This window comes from Pinus tabuliformis, chromosome 7 (genome assembly GCF_031772625.1).
Source record: "Pinus tabuliformis cultivar Carrire ecotype Pingquan chromosome 7, CPIR1, whole genome shotgun sequence".
Lineage (NCBI taxonomy): Eukaryota > Viridiplantae > Streptophyta > Pinopsida > Pinales > Pinaceae > Pinus > Pinus tabuliformis.
In genome coordinates, this window is record NC_142293.1 from 1,309,260,419 (window position 1) to 1,309,284,118 (window position 23,700).

At 41.6% G+C, this 23,700-nt stretch overlaps 1 pseudogene; it reads right to left on the minus strand.

The window, feature by feature from the left end:
- Positions 1-21,083: 21,083 nt before the first annotated feature.
- Positions 21,084-22,800, minus strand: LOC149252346 (tubulin-folding cofactor C pseudogene; annotated as a pseudogene).
- Positions 22,801-23,700: the final 900 nt, after the last annotated feature.

Below are 23,700 nucleotides of genomic sequence, written 5' to 3' on the forward strand. Positions count from 1 at the left end.
ATATCACAAGAGAGTGTCTCAAACCACTCATACTGATCCCAGATCAATGGAGGTCATCCTAGCATAGGGAGTACGGTAGATACAATGATGCGTCCATCGATAGTACTACTATGGTCCCTAACCCCATTTCCCTGCTCATTGGCCAGATGAGAGGTACTTCCCATGAGTCCCAAACTACATGGGTAGGATGCCTCAATAGGAGAACCATTCATCCTGTCCCTAAGTCGCCACGGGGTATCACAGGGGAAGGCTGAGCCATTCACCCTGTACACAGCGCACCATTAGGGGAGGGTGAGTCGCCCTATGGTCGCGTGTTGCTCCAATAAGTACCCCAAGCCCCCCGGAGCTCCCAGAGCTCAATGCATGCAACATGTAGGACCCTCATAAGAGGGTCTCTCAACGACTCCAAGTCGTTCGAGAAAGTCACAAATTTGACCTTTCCCCGGGGCTTTGACAAAATGTTTGCGACCTGTACATCAGTCTCAATGCGATGGAGCCTCCTTGCTCATCGACATACCATATCCCAGATAAGGTAGTATCTGATGTCTATCTGCTGGAGCAATCATAGAATACGGGATTCCTCAACAATCGAATCCCCCCTGGTTGTCACAAAGGATCACGATGGTATCCATCATGTGTACAAACAGCTCGTTAAAGAGCTTCCACAACCAAGTAGCTTCACACGAGATCATACTCATAGCTATGTATTCGGTCTCAGCGATGCTTATAGCAACCGACTTCTGCTTCCTACTCATCCAGGATATCAAACAGAACCCAAAGAGAACCAGCGCTCGAAAGTGCTCTTGCGATCCTCCACACTGCCTGCCCAGTCAATATTCGAATAATCATGCAGCTTTATATTTCCGGCAGTGTATCTGAATCTATGAGAGATTGTGCCCCAAAGATATTTCAGAAGATCCTTGGCACCATTCTCGTGAGGCTCAACCATATATGAGCTCACCATGCTAACTGCAAAAACATATATTCGAACGGAAGTTCACCAAGAACATCAATGCTAGAATGAGTTTATGAAACTCTGAGGCATTTCCCAAATCAGGTCCGGCATCCCTACCACATAACTTCTGAAAGTTAAGCTCCATCGAGGTAGTCAAGGGCTTGCAGTTCACCATTCCAAATTCGGAATCCAACTCCCTCTTACTTTTGCAAATGATAGGGTTTCCACCTATCAAAAAGAGGTCGTCCACAGAAGGTGCCAGTATGAGAGGCCTATCATCCACAACCTTCAGGCAAAGGTTTGGATCGGCTTCACTCCTAGTGAATCTCAGCTTCATCAGACAGCTATCAATCCTCTCATACTATGCCCGAGGTGTTTCACTCCAAGCCATAGAGGGCTTTCTTCCACCTGCACACATGAGATTCCCGATCATGAATCTCAAACCCCTTGAGTTGTTCCAAACCTGTGGACCTGCTATATGAGGGGAATGGTCCCCTTATAAGATTTTCCTTCAGTACATCTCAGACATGTACCTTCATGCTCTTCTTGAATTCAGGCATCCCTGTCACCATCTGACTCACATCGGGTAGGGCCCCATAATAAGTAGACCTCCGATGCTATAGATGAGATGTGACAACTGACATGGTCCCCAATGGACCATCCTGCAACTTGATACAAATTGCCAACCCTGAACTCAAAAGCATCTTTGAAAATTCCATTTTCAAACACATACCTTTCCATTGATGAATGCCACCTTGTAACCTTTGACTTCCATTGCCGAAATGGACACCAGGTTCTTCTTGCGATCAGGTACATAAAAGAGATTTTGTAAATGAATCGAGTTACCCTTATTCAATTGAGGGGTAACATTCCCTACACCCTTTCCGAGATAGGTGGCATCGGCTCCAAGTATAATCTAAGGATTGTTTCCATCTCTACAAAATTAGAGAGAGCACCCTTCTATCTGATGGAGTGCCTTGAAGCACTACAATCAATAAGCCAGATTCCCAAAGAATCTAAAGGAGAGGGCCAATACAAGATTATGCTTCTTTATCTTATCAGAAACAACATTTGATTCTTCATACTTGGGGTTCCTTGCTTTCTCTGAAGAGTCGGTCGTTTCCTTGATGACCTGCATTACTTGTCATTACTCTGATCATTGAAGATGTCCCTGGAATCATTGTTATCATCATCAAGTGATGTGTCCCTACCTCGGACACTCCTTCGCATAATGGTCGAACTTATTACAACCAAGCCATCTGCCTTTCCTTCCACCCTTAGATCCGGACTTCCCATTGAAGTGATCTTTAGGTAGGTCATCAGAAAATTCCGCTGCGCCATTCTAATAATATTCTTGGCTTTGACTTCACCCTTGGTGAATTTGAAGAGGGATGAGGAATCCATTGATCCTTTCGTCCTTTCCCAACTGTCTTCGGTGATTTCTCTTTCACTCTTGCTTGGGCATTGTCTTCACCTCAGCTCTAATACCATGTTAATTTTAGGTATGTTCTATGCATAGAACAATTTATTTCAATTTTCATAGTCAGCTCAATATCTTTTCCATATTAGCAATCACATCAGCATTAAAGTAAACAGCAAATAGAACATAAACATAAATCGCAGAAGACAAGCCAAGACAAGAGGACACAAGATGTGGCGCTAGCCAGGGACAAACCCCAATGTGGGGAAACCCTTGATCAATTTTTCTTATTTGTTCTTCAATAGTTCAGTAGAGAGAGAGAGAGATAGTACATTTACAACAGAAGTCAACACTTTGACTTATCTAGATAAGAGCATAGATCATCTCTAAGAAGATGATACATGAGATCAGTTGAAGACATGTTGCTTCAACTGATTCTCCAAGGTGACTCCTTCACCTATCATTGTGTTGCATCTCATCATCATGCTGCACCTCACTGCACCAGGTTGTACCCATCATCACAATGCTGGACCTTATGACCATGTTGTACACATCATACTACTGCACCTTATGCTGCACTGTTGTCCCAGTGTTTAGCACTGTTGTACCTTGTGCCACTGTTGCACCATGCTGTCACCCATGTGCTTGTTGCACCATTGTTGATTCGTGTACTTGCTGCACCAAGTACCATATTGTTGTCCCAATGTGCTTGCAGCACTATGCTTGTTGCACCTTGTTGTTGTTGTTGTCCCATATACCATACTATTGCAGCACCATGAACTTGTTGCACTAAATACTAATTGCCCCATGTACCATACCACTATGTACAGCCACCAATTTGGCTCCCATAGACTGCCCAACAATCTGGTCCAAACTAATCCTCAACACCTACAAGAAATGTCATAGACAACATCCCTTAGTTCACTATTTTGAGGTCTGATTTGTTTGCTGCAACTTAGGTCTGGTCAGGGCATATCACAGTCTCTTTGCCAGCCTTCTTTTCTGCCCAGATTTGCTCCAAGGTGATGCGGTTGCCCTTCCTTGTGGGGATGAGACCCTTCACAATAATCCTGGGTAGTTCTAGCCTTTACAAGGTCCACGACCTACCCTCACAACAAGCTTCCATAGATTTGCAGCAAACTGGTTAAGGGTTTTCCCGTCCTCTAAACAGTGAATGTGGCTGCCCTTCCTTGCAATAATTTGGTCACCTGAGATGGCCTAAGACAGCCCTTCAAACCTTCGTTGGAATGTTGCCTTAGCTGCGGCCTAGTCATCCCTTTACTCGGCCTGTTACAAAGAACAATCCTCAAATAAATCCATTGCTCAGCCTCCTTCATCTCCTCCTCATCACGCTGTCCAATATATCCTCGTCCTTCTTAACAACCTCCAAAACCCACGTTGTTCTGTCCTCTTTTTGTTGCAGCTAAAACCTCTGTTTTCAAAATCGGCCGGCTCGGAACTGACTCGACCGAGTTGGTCCGAGCCAAGCCCTCCTGCAATGACCCAACCTTGGATTCGGTTCGGCCGGCCGGGTTAATACCAAGCCGGTCGGGTTGTCTAACAACTCGGTCAGCTCAGTATTAACGCCGCCGGCTCAGCCGAGTCTGAACCTACTCGGTCGGGTTGGAACAGCAGCCCGTAAAACCCGTCAATCAACGATTTTTTTTTTAATGTTATTTTGGGGGACTCCAAACCGGTTCTTATTTTGCCTATGTGGTCTTTGGGGTCCATTCCCCTCTCCTAAACCCTATTTAACCCACCCAACCCCTCTCATTTTCTCACAGCCATCTCATGCATTTGAGTGAAAATTTCAGTGAGAGTTTGTGAGGAGTTGTTGAGTTTGTTTTTGGAGCAGCAATGAGGAGTCTTGGGCAAACATTGTAGCTGGAGTGAGGAGCTTCTTGGGCAGCCATTTGGAGCAACATTTGCCATTGAGAAGTTGGTTTCTTGGAGCAAGTTTAAGGAGGCAATTTGTGCCTGGAGGTATTTTTTTCACTTGTAAAAATCTGTTTTTGCTTATTAAATTTTATGTGCAAATCTGGAAATCTTAAAGAGTGTTTTTTGTGAAAGAAATGAACATTGAATCAATGTTTTCTTTTTGTTTTCATTTTCAAACTTTTTGCTTTCATTTCCAAGTCAAAAAATGGCACCTAAAGTGAAAGATGCTACTTGGGCATATGTTGAAATGGTTGATAGTCAAATGCATTGCAAATTTTGCCATAGGAAAATTAAGGAAGGTCCTGGGGGCATTAATAGGCTGAAACAACACTTGGCGGGGATTAGAGGCCAAATTACTCCATGTACCTCACTAGAAATTGGGGAGATTAGAAAGGATTTGTTAGCCAACTTCGAGAAGTTTAAAGAAGATAAGGCTAGGCAAAAAGAGTTAGAGGCTAAAATTGGGAGGAAGAGGAATATACAAAAATGTTGGCTACCAACCCCCATTTTGATTTGGAGGGTTCTTCCTCTATCCCTTGTACTGATGTATCCAACCCCTTCCAATATGTTCCTCCCTCTTTTGAGTCTATTCAAGAAAAGGGAAAGGGTAAAATGAAAAAGGGTAATATGAATATCAAAAGTTATTTCACTCCCTCCTCTCCATCAAATGCACATGGTCCTCAAGCTAATAGAAGTCATATGCAGCCCACTTTAGATGACCATTGGAAGAAAGAATTGAGGGAGACTGCTTGTGATTACATAGCTAAATGGTGGTATGATGCTGATATCCCCTTCAATGCTTCCCGTTCACCATATTATGAGCCTATGTTTGATACCATACACGCTGCTAGAAAAGGCTTCAAAGGCCCTACTATGCATGAGGTAAGGGGGTATCGTTTGCAGAAAGAAATTGCCTCCATTAATGAGTATTTGAAAGATTTCAAGGACTCATGGGCAAGAACAGGATGTACCATCATGTCAGATGGATGGACTGATCAAAGAAACCGTACCATCATAAACTTTCTTATCTTCTGCCCACAGGGAATCATGTTTCTAAAATCAGTTGATGCATCTGATAAGGTAAAAGATGGGCAATTGTTGTTTCAGCTATTGGATGAGGTTGTTGAGGAGGTGGGGGTGGCTAATGTTGTTCAAGTCATCACAGATAATGCCTCTAACTATGTTCTTGCTAGTAAACTGTTAGAGGAAAAACACAGAACCATCTTTTGGACCCCATGTGCTGCACATTGCATAAACCTCATGCTTGAGGATATTGGCAAATTAGATTGGGTCAAAAACACAGTAGATCATGCCAAAAGCATAACAAAATTTATCTACAACCATTCATGGATTTTGAGCCTGATGAGGAAACACACAGGGGGCAGGGATATTATTAGGCCTGTCATCACTAGATTTGCTACTCATCTATGCTTTCACAACATAGAAACTTGCAAAAGATTTTTTCCAGTGAAGAATGGAATCAAAGCCAGTGGTCTCACAAACTGGAAGGCAAAGAATTGAAAAAGAAAGTTAATGAAGAAATATTTTGGAGAAAGGCAGCAGAGATTGTGAAGCTTGTTGAGCCACTGGTTAAGGTGTTGCGATTGGTGGATGGGGAAAGATTGGCTATGGGCTTCATTTATGAGGCTATGGATCAAGCAAAGGAGCAAATAAAGAGGGCATACAAGGATAAAGTGGCTAAGTATGGGCCCATTTGGGCAATCATTGATGAAAGATGGAACAATCAACTCCATCGCCCTATACATGCAGCTAGGTATTTTTTGAACCCACGGTATCATTATAAAGCTAAGGCGACAGGAGCTTTGAAAAGGGGGGTTAGAGATGGATTGATTGACTGCATTGATCGCATGATCCCAATGAAGTGTGATCAGCTGGAGATACACCAACAAGCTACAACCTTCAGCAGTGCCTCAAGTACCTTTGGGAAGAACCTAGCAAAGATTGCAAGGGAAGCAGATGAGCCAGGCAAACAAAAATTTCAATTTTCAAATTCTTAATACTTATTTCGTTAAATCGTTTATAATTTGAAAGTTGGATATAATTTGTAATTTTGTTGAGCTAACTCATTACACTCCTATGTTTTTTGCAACACCATGGTGGGAGGCTTTTGGTAGCCATTGCCCTGAATTGCAGAGGTTTGCAATTCATATTTTAAGTCAAACTTGCAGTGCTACTGGGTGTGAGAGCAATTGGTCCGTCTTTGAGAGGATTCACACAAAGAAGAGAAATTGTTTGGATCAAAAACGGTTAAATGATCTAGTCTATGTTCAATACAACCTCCAGCTCAGACGCAACCAATTGCTGAACAAAAGACCTGATTCAAATCCCATTGTTTTGGAGGACATTGATCCAACATCAGATTGGGTAGTGGAGAGTCATCCAGCAAAGTTTGATTCTGATGAGGATCTTGATTTGGATTTACAGGTGGAGGCATCACTCGAACATAATGTTCAGTTGAATGCAGATCCTGATCCACTTGTACTAGCCTCGGGGCCAGCCCCAAGTCCTCCAATTTCAGGCGCTTCTTCTGCGGAGCCACGACAGAAGCACATAACTCGTCTATCTCAGCTTGCAGCTGCTGCACAGCGTGCTAGTGCTAGCACTTTTACAGTTGCAGTTGGAGATGATGATGAGGAGGAGCCATGGGACCCCCTGTCTGACTCTGATCCAGAGGTTGATCCAGATGATCTTGGCTCCTCTAGCAGTAGCCAGTACCACTGGTCACAGTTTACTTTTGTTGTAGAGGCCATTTCTAGCCTCCTTGGTTATGTGTTTTTGTTTTGATCTCTATATCATCATCATGTATGTATTGGACAGTGCACTGGGTGCCATTTTGATATAATGGATATATACATGAGCCTACTTTGATCATATGTTGTCTTCTATCTATATTCTAATGTTGTGTGTTTGGAAACATGAATGAAAATCTTTAAAATTATGTTTTTTTATAATAAAAAAATTAAATATTTAATGTATTTTTTACAACGACCGAGTCATTGAAATCGAGCCGGCCGAGTTGATACCGAGTCGGAGTCGACCCTTGGTCGAGTCGGTGTTGGAGTCGGAGTTTTGAAACATTCGCTAAAACGGAGAATGTTTAGGGTGGCTGAACAACGTTAGGGCAGCTTTGATCTGGACAGTGTATAACCTTGTGTCCACCATAAGAGTTGCCCTCCATGTAAGCTACCACATTAGGACGTAGAGCCTTCTCTTCATTGCCTGCATCTAGATCTAGGGCATGCCTTCTCTATGACAGCGTTGAGCTAGGGCATCCTCTCCTTAGGGCTACGTAGATTCTTAGGATCTCTTCCTCCCACCAAAAACCCAAAGACAAGTGGAGAGGAAGAGAACACAAGTGGTGTGTGTGAGAAATGACTCTCAAGTCGTCTCCTTTTATACTAAAACGTTGAGCACATGTGGGGTTTATTTGGTCGCTGGCCGACCTTGACGAATTGTCTTATAACACAATTAAATTCATAACTCCATGAATACTTATCAAAATCGGATGATCTTTAGATCAATACTACACCTCTCAATGAGAGGGATCCAAGAAAAATATCAGCTACCATAAATAAGATGACCCACATGGAGTTTGGCCCTAGTTGCCAATTTTAACAACTAGAAATTAATTCCACAAAGAACCCATATTCGCAAAGCAAGTGGGCTATAAGTCCCCCATTTATGGATCACGACATATGTTCCAAATAAGATTAAAGCTACATGCACAAACCATGAAACTCAACACAAAATTCTTTTGATTTCATATGGCCATACAGCTAATCGTAATGATGATTATAACCCACTTTTGTAACCTTTTAAATTTTAAATCCTTAAATACAATTCACATAACTATCACCTTTTGGCTTCAACCACATTTCAAGATCCTTCGAGACAACAAAAAAAATTATCACGAGACATGAGCACTGAAACAATGTTGAATTCATTAAATTCAACTCAATTTGTTTAATCCATCAACAAGGTATTACTAGTCTAAATACTACAATAATTGAATCCTCCCAATGTAGTCAACTAAGTTTTCACACCTCATCAAACCACTACAAAGTCACCGATGGCACGTTAATGTAATCCTCTAATATAGTGTGTGAAGTACATTACCATCTAATGTGACAATAAGCTTGGGTGGATGTCTTCCCTCAATGTTAAATTATCATCCAATGTCCATGCTCTCTAAACACAGAAACTATCAATAAAGCCATACTTGGAGTATTTATCTTGTATAAAGAGCAACAATGGGAAGGGGCTTGTCCCTTTGCACAAAAACATTAATGGATGCATAAAATTCATTTTAACGTGTTTCCAATGAAAGTACTGTTCATATTCTCTCTTTATTTATATGCAATGTTCAGAGACATGGATATTTTTGTCTACACTACTTTGGAGATACCAACCTCTAATCATGGGTTCAATAAGTGAATTAACTTGTGGGAATCCAACAATGACAAAAGTTTACTTATTCTCACTACAACAATCTTCAAAATTTGCTTTAAGAGATGGGAAGGAAAGCTTCCTCACCAAAAAGTTATTTATCTGATACAATGGAAAAACACATCCCAAAACTTTTCAACTCGTTGTCAAAAGGTAATGAACAAGATAGAGACTTAATATTTGAGATGTAATTCAACACGTGTAAATCAACCAAAGCATCATTGTGACCTTGCAACTTCACATTCCAACCATAGCTTCATGAGCAAGCAACTAACTTTAAGTGCAAATAAAGGATGCTTAAGTATGTCCAAAGCAAAGAAAGAGGTTCATGAAGGAAAGCAAGTCACCATTAATGGAGCCCTTGTGTTAAAATTGGCAACTAGGGCCAAACTCCATGTGGGTCATTTTATTAATGGAAGCTGATATTTTTCTTGGATCCCTCTCATCGAGAGGTGTACGATTGATCTAAAGATCATCCGATTCCAATAAGTATTCACGGAGATATGAATTTATTTGTGTTATGGGACAATTCGTCAAGGTCGGCCCGCAACCAAATAAACTCCACTTGTGCTCAACGTTTTAGTATAAATAGAGGTGGCCTTCAAGTCATTTCAACACACTTGGGATCTCTTCCTCTCTACTTGTCTTTGGGTTTTAGTAGGAGGAGAGATCCTAAGGGACAACGTTGCCATAATCCAGAGGGCAGATGCCGGAACTGCCAGGAACTGCCGGAACTGTCGGAAATAGCCGGAACTGCAGGAACTACTGGGAATTGCCAGAATTGCCAGAATTGTCGGAATTGTCGAAACTGCCGGAACTACTGGGAACTGTCGAAATTGCTGGAACTGCCGAAATTACTGGAACTACCGAAACTGTCGGGAACAGCCGGAATTGCTGGAACTGCCAAAACTGTCGGGAAAAGCCGGAACTACCGGGAATTGCTGGAATTGCCGAAACTGCCGGAATTGTCGGGAACTGCTGGAACTGTCGGGAATAGCCGGAATTGTCGGAACTGCCAGAATTGCTGAAACTGCCGGAACTGTCGGAACTGCCAGAACTGTCAGGAACTGCCAAAACTGCCGAGAACTGCCGGAACTGTTGGGAACTGCCGAAACCGCCAGAGCATCTGCCTCCGAAGGAGAGTAGCATGCAAGGGACAACTAACTAACATTGGGACAATTGTATGGTACTTAGCAGCGAATACACCAAGCATGCAATGTTACAGCTAGCATGCAATAACAAGCATGCTAAGGACAACAAGCAAGCAAGATGCAGCCAACACATAGGTCAATATGGCAACATGGTGCAACAATGGCACATAATGCAATACAATGATGGGTACAGTCATGATTAATGAAGCGTGATGAGATGCAGCATAGTGATGATGGGTGCAGCATGGTGCAGCGCGGTGAGGTGCAGCATGATGACGAAATGCAGCACAACGATAGGTGAAGGAGTCACCTTGGAGAATCAGTTGAAGCAGCATGTCTTCAACTGATCTCATGTATCATCTTCTTAGAGATGATCTATGCTCTTATCTAAATAAGTCAAAGTGTTGACTTCTGTTGTAAACGTACTATCTCTCTCTCTCTCTGCTGAACTATTGAAGAACATATAAGAAGAATTGATCAAGGGTTTCCCCACATTGGGGTTTGTCCCTGGCTAGCGCCACATCTTGTGTCCTCTTGTCTTGGCTTGTCTTCTGCAATTTATGTTTATGTTCTATCTGCAGTTTACTTTAATGCTGATGTGATTGCTAATCTGGAAAAGATATTGAGCTAACTGTGAAAATTGAAATAAATTGCTCTAAGCATAGAACATACCTAAAATTAACATGGTATCAGAGTTGAGGTGAAGACAATGCCCAAGCAAGAGTGAAAGAGCAATCACCGAAGACAGTTGGGAAAGGACAAAAGGATCAGTGGATTCCTCATCCCTCTTCAAATTCACTGAGGGTGAAGTCGAAGCAAAGAATATTATCAGAATGGCGCAGCAGAAGTTTCTGATGGCCTACCTAAAGATCACTTCATTGGGAAGTCCGGATCTAAGGGTGGAAGGAAAGGCAGATGCCTTGGTTGCAATAAGTTCGGCCATTATGCAAAGGAGTGTCCGAATGGCAGAGACACATCTCTTGATGAAGATAACAATCATTCCAGGGACATCTTCAATGATCAAAGGAATGACAGGTAATGCAGGTCATCAAGGAAATGGCCGACTCTTCAAAGAAAGCAAGGAACCCCAGGTATGAAGAATCAAATGTTGTTTTTGATAAGATAAAGAAGCATTATCTTGTATTGGCCCTCTCCTTCAGATTCTTTGGGAATCTGGCTTATTGATTGTAGTGCTTCAAGGCACTTCATCGGATAGTAGGGTGCACTCTCTAATTTGGTAGAGATGGAAACAATCATGGGATTATACTTGGAGCCGATGCCACCTATCCCGGAAAGGGTGTAGGGAATGTTACCCCTCAATTGAATGAGGGTAACTCGATTCATTTACAGAATCTCTTTTATGTACCTGATCGCAAGAAGAACCTGGTGTCCATTTCGGCAATGGAAGTCAAAGGTTACAGGGTGGCACTCATCGATGGAAAGGTACGTGTTTGAAAATAGAATTTTCAAAGATGTTTTTGAGTTCAGGGTTGTATCAAGTTGCAGGAAGTCCACTGGGGACCATGTCCATTGACACATAGCACCGGAGGTCTGTGAGTCAGATGGTGACAGGGATGCCTGAATTCAAAAAGAGCATGAAAGTACATGTTTGAGATGTACCGAAGGAAAATCTTACAAGGGGACCATTCCCCTCATGTAGCAGGTCCACAGGTTTGGAACAACCCAAGGGGTTTGAGATTCATGATCAGGAATCTCACGTATGCAGGTGGAAGAAAGCCCTCTATGGCTTGAAGCAAAATTCCCCGGGCGTAGTATGAGAGGATTGATAGCTGTCAGATGAAGCTGAGATTCACTAAGAGTGAAGCCGATCCAAACCATTGTTTGAAGGTTGTGGATGATAGACCTCTCATACCAGCACCTTCTGAGGACGACCTATTTCAAACAGGTGCAGACCCTCTCACTTGCAGAAGTAAGAGGGAGTTGGATTCCGGATGTGGAATGGTAAACTGCAAGCCCGTGACTACCTCGAGGATCTTAACTTTCAGAAGTTATATGGTAGTGATGTCGGACCAGATTTGGGAAATGCCTCTGAGTTTCATAAACTCATTCGTGTTGATGTTCTTGGTGAACTTCTGTCCAGACATATGTTTTGCAGTTAGCATGGTGAGCTCATATTTGGTTGAGCCTCACTGGATTGGTGCCAAGAATCTTCTGAGATATCTTCGAGGCACAATCTCTCATGGATTGAGATACATTGTTGGAAATATGAAACGGCATGATTATTCGAATGCTGACTGGGCAGGCAGTGTGGAGGATCACTAGAGCACTTCTCAGTGCTGGTTCTCTTTGGATTCTGCTTCGATATCATGGAAGAGCAGGAAGCAGAAGTCGATTGCTATAAGCACCGGCGAGACCGAATACATAGGTACGAGTATGATCTCGTGTGAAGCGGCATGGTTGCAGAAGCTCTTAAGTGAGTTGTTTGTACACATGATGAATACCACTATGGTTCTCTGTGACAACCAGAGGGGGGATTCGATTATTGAGGAATCCCGTATTCGATGATTGCTCCAGTAGATAGACATCAGATACTACCTTATCTGGGATATGGTAAGTCGATGAGCGAGGAGGCTCCATCGCATTGAGATTGATGTACAGGTCGTAAACATTTTGTCAAAGCCTCGGGAAAAGTCAAATCTATGACTTTCCCGAACGACTTGGAGTCGTTGAGAGACCTTCTTATAAGGGTCCTGCATGTTGCATGCATTGAGCTCTGGGAGCTCTGGGGGGCTTGGGGTACTTACTGGAGCAACATACGACCACAGGGCGACTCACCCTCCCCTGGTGGTGTGCTATGTACAAGATGACAGGTTCAACCTTCCCCTATGATACCCCGTGGCGACTGTGGAACAGGATGATTAGTTCTCCTGTGGGTCGGGATGATTAGTTCTCTCGTGGCAACTGTGGAACAGGATGATTAGTTCTCCTGTGGGCCGAGATGATTAGTTCTCCCGTGGCAACTATGGAACAAGATGATTAGTTCTCCTGTGGGTCAGGATGATTAGTTCTCCCGTGGCAACTGTGAAACAGGATGATTAGTTCTCCTGTGGGCCGGGATGATTAGTTCTCCCGTGGCGACTGTGGGGCAGGATGATTCGTTCTCCTATGGACAGGATGATTAGTTCTCCTGTCGAGGCATCCTACCCATGCAGTCTGGGACTCATGGGAAGTACCTCTCATCTGATCAATGAGCAGGGAAATGGGGTTAGGGACCATAGTAGTATTATCGATGGACGCATCGATGTATCTACCATACTCCCTATGCTAGGATGACCTCCATTGATCTGGGATCAATGAAACTGATCTGGGATCAGTATGAGTGGTTTGAGACACTCTCTTGTGATATTGATCTGGGATCAATAAAACTGACTTCGGGTCAGTAAGAGTGATGTGACACACTCTCTTCAGATGAAACTGACTTCAGGTCAGTAGAGAATGGTATGAGACATTCTCGATCAATTCTTCTTCTTCATGGTTCAGCAGAGCTCAATAGAGCAAAGAAGAGCAGTGCAAGGCACTGATGGCAGAGATAGTACAGTCGGACATATGGATCAGCGGATGGAGTTCTCCCTAGTTGAGAGGGAGTGTTAAAATTGGCAACTAGGGCCAAACTCCATGTGGGTCATTTTATTAATGGAAGCTGATATTTTTCTTGGATCCCTCTCATCGAGAGGTGTAGGATTGATCTAAAGATCATCCAATTGAGATAAGTATTCACAGAGATATGAATTTATTTGTGTTATGAGACAATTCATCAAGGTCAGCCAGCAACCAAATAAACCCCACTTGTGCTCAACGTTTTAGTATAAATAGAGGTGGCCTTCAAGTCATTTCAACACACTTGGGATCTCTTCCTCTCTACTTGTCTTTGGGTTTTAGTAGGAGGAGAGATCCTAAGGGATAACGCTGCCCTAATCCAGAGGGCAGATGTCGAAACTGTTGGGAACTGCCGAAACTGCCGGGAAAAGCCGGAACTGCCGAGAATAGCCGAAACTGCTGGAACTGTCGGGAATTGCTGGAATTGCCGAAATTACCGGAATTGCCGAAACTGCCAGGAACTGCCGAAACTGCCGGAATCACTGGAACTACCGGGAACAGCCAGAATTCCCGAAACTGCCGAGAACTGCCAGAACTGTCGGGAAAAGCCGAAACTGTCGGGAATTGCCGGAATCGCCGGAACTGCCGGGAATTGTTGGAACTACCGAGAACTGTCGGAACTGCCGGGAATAGCCGGAATTGTCGGAACTGCCGGAACAGCGGAAATTGCCGGAACTGTCGGGAACTGCCAGGAACTGCCGGGAACAGCCACAACTGCCGGAACTGCCAAAGCATCTGTCTCCAAAGGAGAGTAGCATGCAAGGGACAACTAACTAACATTGGGACAGTTGTATGGTACTTAGCAGCAAATACACCAAGCATGCAATGTTACAGCTAGCATGCAAGGGACAACTAGCATGCAACAACAAGTATGCTAAGGACAACAAGCATGCTAGGGACAACAAGCAAGCAAGATGCAGCCAACACATAGGTCAATATGGCAACATGGTGCAGCAATGGCACATAATGCAATATAGTGATGGGTACAATCATTATTAATTAAGCATGATGAGATGCAGCATAGTGATGATGGGTGAAGCATGTTGCAGCGCGGTGAGGTGCAGCATGATGACGAAATGCAGCACAACAATAGGTGAAGGAGTCACCTTGGAGAATCAATTGAAGTACCATGTCTTCAACTGATCTCATGTATCATCTTCTTAGAGATGATATATGCTCTTATCTAGATAAGTCAAAGTCTTGACTTCTGTTGTAAACGTACTATCTCTCTCTCTCTGCTGAACTATTGAAGAACATATAAGAAGAATTGATCAAGGGTTTCCCCACATTGGGGTTTGTCCCTGGCTAGCGCCACATCATGTATCCTCTTGTCTTGGCTTGTCTTCTACGATTTATGTTTATGTTCTATTTGCAGTTTACTTTAATGCTGATGTGATTGCTAATCTGGAAAATATATTGAGCTAACTGTGAAAATTGAAATAAATTGCTCTAAGCATAGAACATACCTAAAATCAACACCTTTGAGGTGGGGAAAGCCCAGAACCAAGTCCTCAAATGATCATTCTCTCCTATAATGCTAGAGGGGTTGGGGGCGCCCACAAAAAACTGGCCCTCAAGAATGTTTGATATTTATAAGACTGATTTAGTTATATCTAGGAAGCTATGTGCAGCAGACAAAAAGCCCTTGATTTCTTTTATTTTGTTTTAAAAGATTGGAGTTTTAGTACAGTTAATGTTATTGGTCAGTTTGGAGGATTGATTACGGGACGCGCTAATTTTAGGTATGTTCTATGCTTAGAGCAATTTATTTCAATTTTCACAGTCAGCTCAATATCTTTTCCAGATTAGCAATCACATCAGCATTAAAGTAAACTGCAGATAGAACATAAACATGAATCGCAAAAGGCAAGCCAAGACAAGAGGACACAAGATGTGGCGCTAGCCAAGGACAAACACCAATGTGGGGAAACCCTTGATCAATTCTTCTTATATGTTCTTCAATAGTTCAGCACAAAGAGAGAGAGAGATAATACATTTACAACAGAAGTCAACGCTTAGACTTTCTAGATAAGAGAAAGATCATCTCTACATGAGATCAGTTGAAGACATGTTGCTTCAACTAATTCTCCAAGGTGACTCCTTCACCTATCATTGTGCTGCATCTCGTCATCATGTTGCACCTCATCGTGTTGCACCATGTTGCACCCATCATCACATTGTTGGACCTCATGACCATGTTGTACACATTGTACTACTGCACCTTATGCTACCACTGTTGTCCCACTATTAGTGACATTGCCATTCCATGTTTGCCATACTGTTGTCCCATTTGATTGCTCCATCAAGCTTCATTGTTGTCCCAAGTACCATTGTTGCACTTTGCTGCACGGTGCACCATGCAATGGCTATCCCATTTAGACATGTTGTACCTTGCTGCTCCATGTACTACTTGTCCCATCTAGACATGTTGTACCTTGTTGCTCCATGTACTAGCTATCCCATCCAGACATGTTGTACCTTGCTACTTCATGCGCTGTTTCATGTACTTGTTGTCCATGTATTGCATCATGTACAACGATATTGCTGTCCCACTGTAACACCTACAGCACACATAGATTTCCATGTTGTCACCTACAACACACATAGATTTCCATGTTGTGACCTACAACACATATAGGGTCCTTACGTGGCTAGGTCTCCTTTTCTAGCTATGTATAGGTCTCCTCAATTGCTATGAATCTAACCTCTCTTTACTGCGGACTTAGGCCTCCTCTAACTGCGGATTTAGGCCTCCTCTAACTGCGGATTTAGGCCTTCTTTAACTACGGCTAGACCTCTTCCTTAACTGCTACTAGAACTCTCCTCCATCTGCGGCTGAGTCTCCTTTCCACCTGCAGCTAGGGCTTTTATCATGACTGTGACTAGGGCTTGTTTGTGGCTCCATTTAGATCTGCGGCTAGGGCTAGGTCTCTTCTTTAGGACAACAGCTTAGGTCTCTTCTAGACCAACGTTGAGGGCAATTTAGAACTTCTCCTTGTTGCGCTATAGTAGTCTCCTCCATGACTGCGTTAAGGCTGATTAGGGCTTCTTCATTAGGGCAGCGTAGAGCCTAGGGCACTCCCTCTAGATAGCGTAGAACCTTTCTCCATTAGGGCAGCGTTATCCCTTAGGATCTCTCCTCCTACTAAAACCCAAAGACAAGTAGAGAGGAAGAGATCCCAAGTGAGTGTGTCCAAATGACTTTCAAGGCACCTCTATTTATACTAAAACGTTGAGCACATGTGGGGTTTATTTGGTTGCTGGCCGACCTTGACGAATTGTCCCATAACACAAATAAATTCATATCTCCATGAATACTTATCGGAATCGGATGATCTTTAGATCAATCCTACACCTCTCGATGAGAGGGATCCAAGAAAAATATCAGCTGCCATTAATAAGATGACCCACATGGAGTTTGGCCCTAGTTGCCAATTTTAACAGGACAAAACCCTAATTTTGTTTCCATCTCTTTTCCAGTCTTGAACTCAGCAATTGTAATGAATCAGTATTCAAAGAAGCTGGATAAATCCCTCAGGATGATAAATGTTTACAGTCCATATGGGGAGAGAAAGTCCTTTTCGGAAGCTATGGTGGACTCCAGTTATTTGAATGACGCCAATGTGATCTTAGGAGGAGATTTGAACCTAACTTTTAATACGAGAGAAATATGGGGGGAGGTTGCTAGGAGAGACCGTCTTGGGACTTCTTTTCGCAGATTTTTGAGAATTATGCATTTAGTTGATATGGAACCTGTCAAAATAGTTTCAACTTGGAGAAATCCCAGAAGAGGTTTAACAATTTTCAAAAAGATTGGACCAGTTTTTGATAGCAGAGTCCTTTCTTAATGATAATATAAAAATCAATTATTGAGTAGGATCAGGGGTTATGTCAAATCATCTTCATATTATCTTAAATTTAGGTCCAGCAGACTTGAAACCTCCTAGTCCTACGAAATTTTATCATGCATATCTTTTAGATAAGGAATTTAAGGATTTAGTCACAAAGAATTGGAATCCCTATGATTCACAAGGGGAGTGTCTCCCATGAAGCATTTTGCGGACAAGCTCAAAGGAATTAAAGGTATAATGAAGAGCTGGCAAAAAACCTAGCCAAAAAGTCTCGTAAAGAGCTAAAGGAGGTAGATGGCATAGAACCTCTTTTTGAAAGCAATGGTGCAGGCATTTTCTCAGATGAAGAGGCAAATTCCCTGAAGTAAATTAAGGAAAAAGTAAGGATTTACTAGACATGGAGGAAGCCATTTGGAGACTTAAGAATAGAGTACTGTGGATGAAGGATGGAGACATCAACATAAAATTCTTTCACAACTATGCTAACCATAGAAAGCAGATTAATACCATTTGGGAAATCATGCACCAGGTGGTTACAAGGCCAGTTCCTTCAAAGAAATTGCATAGGCAAGCAAATTACACTTCAGATCCCTTCTAAGGGGATACTGAGGAGCCCAACATAGTTGAAATTGTGAAAATTATAAGAATTTTTCCCTGCCTTGTTGAAGAAATGAATAAGGCCCTAAATGAAAAGATTACAAGCTCAGAAGCAAAAGCTGCTTTGGCCTCCTTTAAAAAAGGAAAAATTCCTGCTCTCAACGGTATGTCAGTGGAATTTTATTTGGGGTTCATGGAACTTTTAGAGCGAGATATGGTTCAAGTCATTGAAGAGTTCATGATGTCTAGAAAAGTGTTGGGGGCTCTCAATTCCACCTTTATAGCCCTGATACCCAATAAACAAAATCTTGATCCATTTGATGACTTTAGGCCGATTTATTTATGCAATTTGACATACAATCTTACCTCTAAAACTATTGCTAACAGATTGAAGTCTATTTTGTCAGGGATTGTCTCTAATGAACAGTTTGGGTTTCTTAACAACCACAAAATTCATTATGCAGTAGGAATTGCTCAAGAAGGAATGTGTTCTATCAAAACTTGAAAACTGTCAGCGGCAATACTAAAGAGTGATCTGACCAAGGCTTGTGACAGAGTGAATTGGAGGTTTCTTAGATTATTGCTTCTGCATGTGGGTATGAATCTATAGACTGTAAATTCGATTATGGGATGCCTGGACTCAGTTTCTTTGGCTGTGATGACTAACGGCTCTCCATCAGGGTTTTTCAATGCCACAAGAGGCTTAAGACAAAGGTGCAACTTATCCCTTTTTCTTTTCCTCCTAGTGGCAGAGGGTTTGAACACACTATTTAAGGATGCAAAAAAGGAAAGGTGATTTGAAAGGGTTCAGAATTTCAAACTCTGTTTATATCACCCATCTACTGTTTGTAGCTGACATAATGATTTTTTACCAATGAAAAAGGGAATTGGAGAAAAAAAGATAACTGTTGATATCTATTGTAAAGCTAATAGAATGGTAATTAACATCGACATATCTGTAATGCTGGTTAATTAATTGGCTGATAATGTGAAGATCCAGGCAGACTCTCTTCTTCAAATGAATAGTGTTCACATGGAACAAGGGGTAAAATATTTAGGATTTAAGCTAAAGCCCAACAATTATCACTATGATGACTAGATTTGGCTCTATAACAAGCTTGAAGCCAGAATGTCAGATTGGTGCAATACATGGCTGTCTCATGGTGGGAGATTGGTCTTGAACAAGTCTTTGTTGGAGAGTATACCTCTGCATTGGATGACCCTTGCAACAATTTCAAAAGGCATTTTAACCAAAATAAGAGAAAAGTGCTTTAGTTTTTGTGGACTGGAAGGAGGGCAAAAGAAGGAATAGCTCTGGCCAAGTGGTCAGTAATAGCCCCACCTAAGGAATCAGGGGGCTGAGGTTTAAAAACTATTTACTTATTCAACATTGCACTTGCAGCAAAAAGCATTTGGAGAATGGTTTGTATTGATGGGCCATGGAGAAGAGTGTTGATAACTAAATATTTAAAAGGGATAACTGCCAAAGACAGTTCATGTCGGCGTTTCAATACTTTGGAAAGCAATGGAACAGGCATTTCCTTTAATAGGAAATTGGGCAGTTTGGCATGTTGAGAACAGAAGAAAGGTTCAGATAGGAGACAACCCCTGGATCAGGGTTAAAGGTAATCATAAACCATCTGAGGATTTGTTGTTAAGGCTACATGAAGTTGGGATATTTTCCCTTAGGGAGGCTACCTCCCAGGACAGTATGGAAAGAAATTACCAGGGCCCTAGTGAGCTCAATCAAATAGAACAAGATGTCCCTTAGTGACTGTCTCCTACACTGGTTGACAGATAAGGCAGTTAAAGATTTCAAAGCACTTCCTTGTTTGTTCATATATGGAATTTTGTGGACCTGGAACCAGATGACTTTCCAGGAACTGATCTTTACCCCTGCCCAGGTAGCCCACAGGATCAGATTGGCAATGGACAGCAACAAGACCATCCCAAAATATCAGCCTCTCAGAGCCTTACTGATGCCAAGTATTGAACATAAAACCCTAGGGGCTTTTTTGACAGTGCAAGTCAACGAGAACCAGGTATATGTTGTGCTGGGGCTGTTCTTTCTTATATTCAAATCATCATTTTCATTTCAAGTATGTTGCTGGGAAAGGAACTAACAACAGGACGGAACTTTATGCTCTAAGGGTATTGTTAAAAGATGCAGAGGAGAGAGGTTTGAAGCATCTCTAAGTCTTTGGAAACACAAAACTTATGATAGATTGGGCAAATCAACAGTGAAGCACTGGGAATCTGGGCCTAATTGCTGTTATGAAACAAGTGAACGAGGTAAAGGCCACTTTTGAGTTTATCCCATTTACTCATGTTTATTTTGAATTCAATACACGAGCAGATATGAAAAAAGCTATTATGCAGGAGGGTACTCCACTTGTACATGAGTACAGAGAAGGTTCTCTCATTTCAAAATCTGAGAAATCCTTGTACAAATGTTTTGATGATATTAGCACTATGGAGGATAAATTTATGAATGTATGTAAGGTACTGAAAGTTAGTATAAGCTTCCAGGATAAGCTGTAATGCTTTTTGACTTTTGGAGGAAGACTGTAATAAGTACATTTAACATCTTTTTTGCTGATATATGAACAGGTGGTCATGATAAGTAACCGATTCAAGAAGGAATGTTCAATGTATATTTGATTTCTATCTTGGAAACATTAATATAAAGATTTGTTTTTCTATGGAAATAAAAAAGGAGACTTAAGCATCGAAAGAAGCATTGATATCATAAAAAGATTATAACCCAAAGTGCTTTGCAAAGGCACGGATAAGCAAAAGTGAGTGTCAATGCCCCAAAAAAAAATAGACGAGTTAATGAATCCATATTAATTAGCAGTTTCTGTTGGTAATAATAAGTGCTCACGCTATATTAATATAGCATTGCAACAACGAAGGGGAAAAATGTGCAGTAAGAATATTCAATGATCAATCTTATCATTAGTAATGGATGCATCAAATGAAGCTCAAAAGATAAATTAGCTCAATACAGAATTCACTCCAGCTTGTTAGAATTTCCATATCTCAATACTTGATTCAAGGCATGCAAGTAACAAAGCCGTAACAAATTTTGATCTGAAAAATTGAAGCATTGATAATCCACTAAGTCATGTAACCAGCAATGTGCATGAAGGGGATACAAAATTAAATGCTTCCCTTTTCATTTTAAGGAATGTTTTGACAATTTTTTATAGTGATTTTACCAAATAAGATGGTCCATTTCCACTGACCACTACAGTAGGATAAAATAGTTATATATGTTCCAAAATAGCTATATATGCTTGCCAGACACTGCATCTTCCTCTGCCTTCAAATCAGAAATGTCTACGAGAGGCAACCGATCATCCTCTGGAAGAACACTCCAGTTGGGTGATGACACGGCTCGCAACCATCGAAAGTCATCAACATTAGACCACATTCCAGTTTCATCCTTAAGATCTGACTGTTGCAACTCCTCCTCGATCCCTCGGTAAAAAAGTGCATAAGGAGCAAACCTGACTCTGTTGGTATACTCAACTATCGGTCTGCTACGAACCCTAAGATAAAAGTCTGTATTTGTAGTCTGGTGGATCCTAATCTGATGAGATGCAAGCATGAACACGCAATTCTCCGCTGATTCTATAAGTACAGAACCCATAACGGGCCCTGCAAACACCTGGCAGCCCTTCACTCTATGAATAAACAGTGCCCTCAACCGACCCCGGAGATAAATTTTACAATTCACCAAGTCTGATAACGCAAAATCCCCATCTTTAGAAGCATCCAGATCATTAACCAGAACCATTCCTTCCTTGTTTCGGAAACCAGGAGCACAATAGTTGTCTTTTCGGAGAGTGACAGCATTATTATCGTTCACTTTTCTTACTGCACTTTCAGGCTTTTGAATGGCTTCAGGGTTCTTTTTAGTGACCTTGTTTTTGAAAGTAAATTTCTTTTTCGGTAGAAGCTGAGAATTCAAATTATCCAACTGCTCCTTCAGCTCTGCAATGGCGTTCTGTGCACTCCGTACTTCATATGAGGGCAAGAAATATGAATTCACAGCAACCAGCTTTTCAAGGCCATTGATATCTAAAGCTAAGGTTTCTAAACACGATTTCAGAAGGGTTTTTTCTTGAGAGCTTGTTTCTTCGTGAAATTCATCTATCCGTTTATGGATTTTCTGTTTGATCTCGGAGAAACCTTTGAGAAACAAATCAACCGATTCAAATACAGGGGCAGACAGGGTTTCGATTTTACGTGATTGGGATTGCTGAAGACGGGCATCATTCAGATCTGCGAGGTGTTTGAGCATTGCTGCGTGCTTCTTCTCTTGATTTAATGTTGGGGTTTCCCCATCGCTGCCATTGACTTCGGCGTTGCTGAAAGCTTCGTCTGGTACATTCTCAGCCATTTCAGACGAATCGACGGGCGTTCAAACGGGTACGAATGTCCGAACGAACATAAAATCGTCTAATGGTGTCTACTAGGGCCTAGTATCAAACCTTAAACCCGGATTACAACACCGGCCTTTAACCCATTCTTTTCTCAAAAAGAGAAGCCGAGATCAGCCCACAGGTCTCGATTCCATATATGAAGCCGACTTATAATCTCTAGATCTTCCTCCAGGAAGAAGCTTTGAATCAGGAACCTGTCCAGGCGTACCTATAACAGCAGCAAAAAATTAAGTCGATTCAGTAGATTATTATGGAGATCAGCTGAGATTCATTCACTCTGCTCTGCTCGGGGAGGTGCCGGGAAAGTGACAGATTACTTTGATAAATAAATAAGAAAGACCAACCAAAGGGTCCATTTTTGTAGTGTCACTTTACGATATTTAATATGGTTTTGAATCCTTCTCCAACGAAGGAAGTGTTGTTATATTTTAATTTTGTCATTTTCATTCATATATATATATTATAATCTTCTTAATAGTTTTTAAAATTGTTTTTATTTTTTTATTGCTCTAGATTACTTGCATTTTTAAGGTTTTTGTTTTTTATAATTTTCAAAAAAAAATTGTAATTTTTCAATATTTTTTATTTTCAATTGTTCTTTTTATAATTTTTCAATATTTTCAGAGATATTTGATGAAAGAGGACAATAGGACAAGAAAATTTAGAACTTGTGGAAAAAAATGATCTAGGACAAGCGAAAATTGTCTCATCAGCTAAAGCTTGCAAGAGGTTGGAAGTTTTAGAAGCTAAAGCGTAGGAAAGAGATCATAAAATTCATGTGATAATAGTTGAAAACTAGGATTTAGCAGAAAGCAATAAAGTTTTGAAGGAGCAAGTGGCATTGTTATAGGAAGTTCGTCTGGTAGGGAAGATAGAATGGCAACGCATGAAGGTGGATGTGCAAAACATGAAGAAATTTGTAGTGGAAAGTGTAGAGGTAGTGAATGCAAAACCATCCCAGGATAAAGGGAAAGTGTTTGCCCAAATAGACAACCATGAAGAGAAAGTAAGAGAAGAAAGGAAAGGAGGTTCCACAAAAGTTTCCAAAACTTGGGCTCAAGTTATTAGCAATTCTACTAATAGGGAAGGAGAAGCAAACATTCGGGTTGGCAACATGCAAGATAGAGAAAGCAAGGAAAGGCAAGATAGAGTAGCAAACATAATTATTAAAGGGGTGAAAGACTATGGGAAAAATGAATGTACTCTTGACCTTGCAAGGGACTTCTTGAAAGACAAGTTGTTATAGCAAGGA